Consider the following 8,269-nt stretch of genomic DNA (forward strand, 5'->3'; position numbering starts at 1 on the left):
GAGGGGTTGGGGGTTTTGGGGGGTTTTGTATGGGTAATTTTGGGGGGTTTCATATATTGTGTTAGGTAGTAATTAATTAATAGAGATAAGTGTCCTCTCTTATCTCCGTGCTTGGTCGTCGCTACGTACTATACGTATAGAGAGGCCCTCGACACGCTAGCCAGTAAGCAAATGAAGGAAACCATTAAGTACAGAAGTTCGTCATGAACATATGCATACAAACATAAGTGATATCGACCTCTCCTTCTCCGAGAGATAGGTCGAACAACAAGTTTCCGTATATCTATCCGGCGCTACTAGCTACATATATACAATATTAAGATCTCTTACAATATAATCCCCTAATTATATATGAACTCAAATTCCAGATGGTATTCTCCGGCTTTATTGATGACGTGGTCAAGAAAGAATCCCTCCAATTCCTCTTGAATTGCTTTGATGCGATCTTGTGGTAGGAGTTCATCCCGCATCTGCCACATCTAATTTGAAGAAGGGGGTCAATCACTAGTGGAATAACAGCCATTTGTCCAGGTTAGTAAGGCTCATTTGTCCCGGTTGGGGAACCGAGACTAAAGGGTCGTTACTAAAGCCCTACACCTTTAGTCCCGGTTGTCGGTGTCAAAACCGGCGGATCTCGGGTAGTGGGTCCCGAACTGTGCGTCTAGGCCGGATGGTAACAGGAGGCAGGGAACACGATGTTTTACCCAGGTTCGGGCCGTCTTGATGGAGGTAAAACCCTACATCCTGCTTGATTAATATTGACGATATGGGTAGTACAAGAGTAGATCTACCACGAGATCAAGGAGGCTAAACCCTAGAAGCTAGCCTATGGCATGATTGTTGTGTATGGAGTTGATTGCCTACGGACTACAACCCTCCAGTTTATATAGACACCGGATAGCGTTAGGGTTACATAGAGTCGGTTACAATGGTAGGAGATCTTGAATATCCGCATCGCCAAGCTTGCCTTCCACGCCAAGGAAAGTCCCATCCGGACACGGGACGGAGTCTTCAATCTTGTATCTTCATAGTCCAGGAGTCCGGCTGAAGGTATAGTCCGGCTACCCGAACACCCACTAATCCAGGACTCCCTTAGTAGCCCCTGAACCAGGCTTCAATGACGACGAGTCCGGCGCGCAAATTGTCTTCGGCATTGCAAGGCGGGTTCCTCCTCCACGTCCTTCATAGAAGATTGTAAACACCAAGAGTAGTGTCCGGCTCTGCAAAATAAGCTTCCACATATTGCCGTAGAGAGAATAATATTAACACAAATCAAATCTGCTGACGTATTCCGCTGTGCGTCATCACACTGCAGCCAAGTCCTTCACTCGAATCGTTTTCACTTTTCCACCTCAGCGTGTTTTGCGAGGCGGTTTCCTTGGCACGTCTTGTCAAGCAGAGATCGTGTACCCCCCTTTTACAGGATTCTCATCAATACGGACGTGGGTAACCCAACCGCGCCACTTATCACGGCGCTTGGGAGGCAAGCGAGTTTTACTAGGCAGGTGGGGACGCACAACCGCATCTACCCATATAAGGGGATAAGGATCCACCTTTTTACCTACGCCTTCTTCCTCCTTTGCCTATCCATCTCCTGCGCACCCGAGCTCCAGCGCCCAAGCCCGCACTTCCCACCTAGACCTTCTCCAGCAATGTCCGGAGCGGGAGGCAAGTGGATAGTCTCTACCACCACGGAGGGTTCAATCTTGCGGTGTCCTTTCCCAGTGACAGTAGGGGCAGCAAGGCACGTATTGTATTGTTGCCATCGAGGACAACAAGATGTGGTTTTCATCATATTTATGAGTCTATCCCTCTACATCATGTCATCTTACTTAAGGCGTTAATATGTTTTTAACTTAATACTCTAGATGCATGCTAGATAGCGGTCGATGAGTGGAGTAATAGTAGTAGATGCAGGCAGGAGTCGGTCTACTTGTCTCGGACGTGATGCCTATATACATGATCATACCTAGATAATCTCATAACTATGCTCAATTCTGTCAATTGCTCAATAGTAATTTGTTCACCCACCGTAGAATACTTATGCTCTCGAGAGAAGCCACTAGTGAAACCTATGGCCCCCGGGTCTATCTTTATCATATTAATCTCCAACTACTTAGTTATTTCCTTTGCTTTTTTACTTTGCCTTTATTTTACTTTGCATCTTTATCACAAAAATACCAAAAAAATTATCTTTATCATATCTATCAAATCTCACTCTCGTAAGTGGCCGTGTAGGAATTGACAACCCCTATTCACGTTGGTTGCGAGGATTTATTTGTTTTGTGCAGGTACGGGGGACTGGCGCATAGCCTCCTACTGGATTGATACCTTGGTTCTCAAAACCTGAGAGAAATACTTAGGCTACTTTGCTGCATCATCCCTCACTCTTCGGGGAAAACCAACGCAGTGCGCAAGAGGTAGCAAGGGTTCCTTTTTGTCGACGATCTGATGTTTCAACCTTGTTTTCCAGGCGGCCAACGCATCGCTAAACTTGGTCATGGCGTGTTTGTTTATCTTCTTCATTGCCAGGTCCTTATCTGGATCTTTATTATCCTTTTCATTACGGTCCGGGAACAAGAATATCTGGTGCAGCTTCTTTAGGAGGGAGGGCCTCATATTATCTATCTTCTATAGTTGTCCGTACAATGCAACCTATTTGATTGCCGTAGCACGATTGCGCTTCCTCGGGCACTATTGTCTCAAAAATACCGTCGTCCATCTCCGTGACCACCAGTCTAGTACTCATGAGCTGGTTTAGGCGTCGTGGCCTCTTTGCTTTCGGTTCTAAACTAACTCCGCTAGTCTCGGCGCCGGTCTCAGTCTCATCGCCGGTCTGCATGTCGGTATCAGTCCCCGATGCGACAACACAGTCGCTGCAACATGGGTAAGGGAGACCACATCAGTGTTGGGGGGTCCGAAAATCGGGACACACTTTCGCGCGTCGCGGGCCGCCTCTTGGACAGCTACTGGGGAGGCGGCGGAGTACCTGGGTGCGCGGCGAATCCCCGGGAACTCGGTGACCAACTTCCTTCCCGTGTGGCGCATGGAGACGACGGCGACCCCGGCGAAGAGCAGCTTAGCCGCGAGCTGCACAACCTCGTCCACCTCCTAAGTTGGGACCTCCACGCGAGCGTTGCGGGGCCGCGGCTCGGATGGCTTCTGGAAGGCGGTTGTACATGGGCACAGGGTGAATCCCGGCGAGAGCTGGCCATTGGCGCGCGCAAGTAGACGACGACGTCCCTGACGAAGAGCTGCCCGGCCAGCTCGCCTCACTCTCCTTTGATTAGAAATGAAAGATTGGGAAGAAGCAGACTTGAGCCTGCAGGGAAAGGATAAGGTGACGATGCAGTCTCCACTCGTTCGGGGCGACACGCGTACTGAATGTATGAGAAATGTGACATGGCAGAGACCCCAAGATACTCCCTCCATTTATTTTTAATCTGCATATAAAGTTTGGTCAAAGTCAAGATTTGTAAATTTTAACTAACTTTATAATAAAAAATATCAACATTCACAATATGAAATCAATATTACCAGATGCGTCATGAAATGTATTTCCATACTATATAGTTTTGGTATTGTAGATGTTCATATTTTTTAGTATAAATGGGAAGTAGAGGCACTCTTCCATATAATGAAGTTTATAATATATGTGCTTATATTGTACTACAATTGTTTGAATAGCTTAGCATATGTTCAGATGTATGATATCTGTAATTTAAGCGCTTGAATTTTACATATAAATATTTATTAATAAATATGTACCCCTATAATAGCTAGGCCATGCGGTTGCACGGGTAGATGACTAGTGATTACAATCTTGTTTGTGTGCAAGTCAAGCTTATCTAGTTTACACGTAACAACTTGTAGAACATTACAAAATTTATGCTTGCTAATAACTTCTAGAACACTACAACACTTGACATGTAAAAGGAATTTGACGAGTCATGGCCTACTAAAGCAAGTTATATTACTAGTCTTATCTATCTTAACAGACCACACAAGATTACGAACTAAGTACCGTGACAGCCATGCTTATCTAGTTTATGTGTAACAATTTGCAGAAAATTACAAACTTAGTTTCAGAAAAATAGGCAATCTACATTAGTGTTTGAGCTGTAAAGTGAATAAGATGAGTCATGCATGTTATCACACCTTTTTGGTGGTGGAATGATAGTGCAACAACAAGGAACTTTAATGACCAGTCCAAGAATACACTTGTAAGTAGTGCCACCAAACAGAACATACCAAATGATGATTTTTAGAAGCATCCAAGCACTTTCCACACAAACAAATGCCAATTGTGAAAGAGATCATTCCATGGCAACTATAAATAGCCCCATAGCATGACGATCATCCTTCCTCATCCATCATTCTCATTAGTAGAGCGCATCATTTAAGCCAAGCAAGCTGTGGTCAATACAAATCCACCATGAAGACCTTTCTCATCCTTGTCCTCCTTGCTATTGTGGCGACCACCGCCACAACTGCAGTTAGATTTCCAGTGCCACAATTGCAGCCACAAAATCCATCTCAGCAACAGCCACAAGAGCAAGTTCCATTGGTACAACAACAACAATTTCTAGGGCAGCAACAACCATTTCCACCACAACAACCATATCCACAGCCGCAACCATTTCCATCACAACTACCATATCTGCAGCTGCAACCATTTCCGCAGCCGCAACTACCATATTCACAGCCACAACCATTTCGACCACAACAACCGTATCCACAACCGCAACCACAGTAGTCGCAACCACAACAACCAATTTCACAGCAGCAGCAGCAGCAGCAACAACAACAACAACAACAACAACAACAAATCCTTCAACAAATTTTGCAACAACAACTGATTCCATGCATGGATGTTGTATTGCAGCAACACAACATAGCGCATGGAAGATCACAAGTTTTGCAACAAAGTACTTACCAGCTGCTGCAAGAATTGTGTTGTCAACACCTATGGCAGATCCCTGAGCAGTCGCAGTGCCAGGCCATCCACAATGTTGTTCATGCTATTATTCTGCATCAACAACAAAAACAACAACAACAACCATCGAGCCAGGTCTCCTTCCAACAGCCTCTGCAACAATATCCATTAAGCCAGGGCTCCTTCCGGCCATCTCAGCAAAACCCACAGGCCCAGGGCTCTGTCCAGCCTCAACAACTGCCCCAGTTCGAGGAAATAAGGAACCTAGCGCTACAGACGCTACCTGCAATGTGCAATGTCTACATCCCTCCATATTGCACCATCGCGCCATTTGGCATCTTCGGTACTAACTGAGAAGAAAATAGCTCTAGTACTAGATATATGAAACACCGTTTTCTCAGTCCATGGTTTGGTCGTTGTAGCGGTGAAAAAATAATGTGACATGCACTATCATGTAAGAACCCGAACCATACTAGTTCAAACTTGGGAATAAAAGACAAACACAGGTCTTGTCTACATATTTATGTTGCATCTATTTATATATTAAAAGTAATATAAGGTGAACCAGGAGCAAGGTAAATATGCTAGAAAATTGCACGTTAATTAGAAATTACTAGCCCTCGATCTGGTAAATCTTAACAAATAGAATTATCTTGACCGTTAGATTTATGTAACATATATAATGCTCTGGGCCTCCAACGACTGTACATGACACATCTGAACGAACATATGTTAAAGAAAATATATTTGGTAAATGGTGGGCCTCTTTAAAAAGAGAACTCACGTACATGCACCAACTAAGAAAAACACAACTTAAAAAAAAAAACTAAGAAAAACTCATACATGTAAACGGGAAAAGGCTGAGATTTTCTCACGTACGTGCTCCCTGGCTCCACCCCGTTGAAAAAATATACATCTGGAGGCCACTTTGTTTCCACATCGAAAGAAACTTACGTTAAAAAGATTGCATGCATCCCAGGGAAAATAGTCAAGAAGAAGCGGACTTTTCCTTACAAAAACAAGGAACGTGTTAAGTTGACTTCAAAGAAATAAGGAACATGTTAAGTTAAAAAAAAACAAGAAACCTGTTAAGTTAGAAAAAAACAAGGAACGTGTTGTCCTAGGAAAGATATGTGTCAAATCTTACAAAAAAAAGAATACACACACGTACGTTCATGCACTTGGAAAATAGAAAAAAAAGGAAACATCACGTATGTATACACTTCGGAAACTCATTACATGACCATGTCTGATATACTCCTCCAATGCTTAATATTAGTGCCTAATAATTTATATTTAAAATTTAATTTACTGATCAAATATCCCCACTGTTTAAATTTTAATTTGGCACATTATTTGGCTATAGTATGAACCTAAATTTCCTCTTATTATTATATATCATGGTAATAATCCAAAGGCGACTAATCTGCGCCGGCGCACCGGCGCAATCAATTCGGCTGGACACAGCGCGGCCGTTTGATTAGATTGCATTTAACCGTCAGATCTGGAATCATTTTCTTTCCAATTAAACGGATTCAACCAAACAGCAGAGGGGCAAGCAAAGCAGCACCGCCGCCAACACTAGCCATGGACGACCGATGTAGCACAACCTTGAAGAACCGCCGCCGGTCGCCACCCTCGCCGCTGGTCGCCGCCCTCACCGTCGGTTACCGCCGGTCGCCGCCCTCGCCGCCTGCGTTTCTCATCGGCTTCATGCATGCAACAACATGCACTCGTGGTTGCAGGCTTGCATCTCCGGCTCCGGGGGACATGGCCGCATCTCCGGTAGCGCCGGCCGCCGGCCGCAGCACCTGTCGTTGTGGTCGCGCTGTACCTCACCGTGTGCCCTCTCGAGGCTCTTACTAGTTCCAACAAAAAAGATACCTATTGTAGCAAAAAAGTATCGCTTCCAGCAAAAAAGCTTACCGCTACAGCCCGTCACCATCATTATAGCAAAAATGTTAACCCGATGTAGCTTCTGTGGTTGCCGATTGCAGCAAAAAATGACATGGTTGTAGCAAAACACAAAAGAAAAACGCCGGCCGGCCGCTGTGTATGGTGGTAACAAACCCTATAGCCCGTGGTAGCGAAAAACTTCATAGTTTGCAGCAAAAAAATGTTGTCACCCGTCGTCAAGGTTGCATCATCTTCATGAATTATGTCGCAAAAAAAGTTGTCGCCGGTAGTAGCAAATGAAGCCGCCGGTAGTAGCAAAACAAGACACTGGTTCCAGCCAAAAAAAATCAGCGACAAAACCTTTGGTTGGTTCCAACAAAAAAACTTGTCGGTTGTAACATCCCTCGCCGCCGGATGTAGCATCTCCCGGGGCTGGTTGCAACACTCCATAAAAAAAAGTTGTCTATGAGCGCATCCATGGCGACTGCTGCACCGTCAGCAACGAGGGGAAGAGGAGGCAATGAAAATCATTCGAGTCGTAGCTCCACAGGACGCGGCTGCAGCATGGGGAGTCCAAAAATCTGTCACAAGCAACATGCGCCTCGCAATCCTCCTGCGCATAAGAGAGAAGAAAAAGGAATAAGAGGAAGAAGAAAGGAAACGGGAGAAAGAAAAAAGAAATGATTGGTGGTTGGCTCAGGCAATTAGTCAAATGAGGGGCACGCGGGGCCCCAGGATACAGCGCAATCGAACGAATCGCGCGCGTCCGGCCGAAGACTCGGCCGGACTGCCGGCTGGAAACGTTTCCCTAATCCAAAGGCTTTGTCTGAATGACAAGTCGTCTGGGTTACCGGCTAACTAGAAAAAAGATAAATATGCTATAGAATTCCATAATAATTAGAAATATCTAGCCTTTAATTATGTAAATCAGAAAATCACAACCGTTGGATTTACTTTAAAGGTAAATTTCTCTAAATTCCCACCATTGCCAGTATATAGAAACATGTGCCGCTTCAATTCTCCCATAATCACCAATCAATCAACAACACAAAACATACCTCAGTTAAAAAAAACTGAACAAAAAAAAGAAAAAAAGAAGAAAGGACAAGATACACGCATGTACACGACAGCCTTGGCTTGAAACACATCAGTAGATCTAGTGTCCGCCTCCCTTACACAGCATAAATTCTAGGGAAGAAAATAATAGTGCAACCTAACCTTATACGTACTATTCTATCCTCACGTCCCATGAGGTTTACTAGCCTACCGCCGCCGCATCATGCCATCCTCTCCTTTCAGCTCCCATGCTCTCCAGCACCCTCCTTGCCGCGCCACTACTCGCCTAGGGATATTGCTGCTCAGACCGTGGAGCTTAACCTGCTTCTTCTTCAGCAAATATGGAACTGCTTTAGGATCCTTCTCACATCAGCACGTATG

General features: G+C 44.8%; 1 pseudogene; it reads left to right on the forward strand.

Moving 5' to 3' along the window:
- Nucleotides 1–4,420: 4,420 nt before the first annotated feature.
- On the forward strand, nucleotides 4,421–5,403 carry LOC119314239 (annotated as a pseudogene).
- Nucleotides 5,404–8,269: the final 2,866 nt, after the last annotated feature.

The sequence above is a fragment of the Triticum dicoccoides genome, chromosome 6A (assembly GCF_002162155.2).
Source record: "Triticum dicoccoides isolate Atlit2015 ecotype Zavitan chromosome 6A, WEW_v2.0, whole genome shotgun sequence".
Lineage (NCBI taxonomy): Eukaryota > Viridiplantae > Streptophyta > Magnoliopsida > Poales > Poaceae > Triticum > Triticum dicoccoides.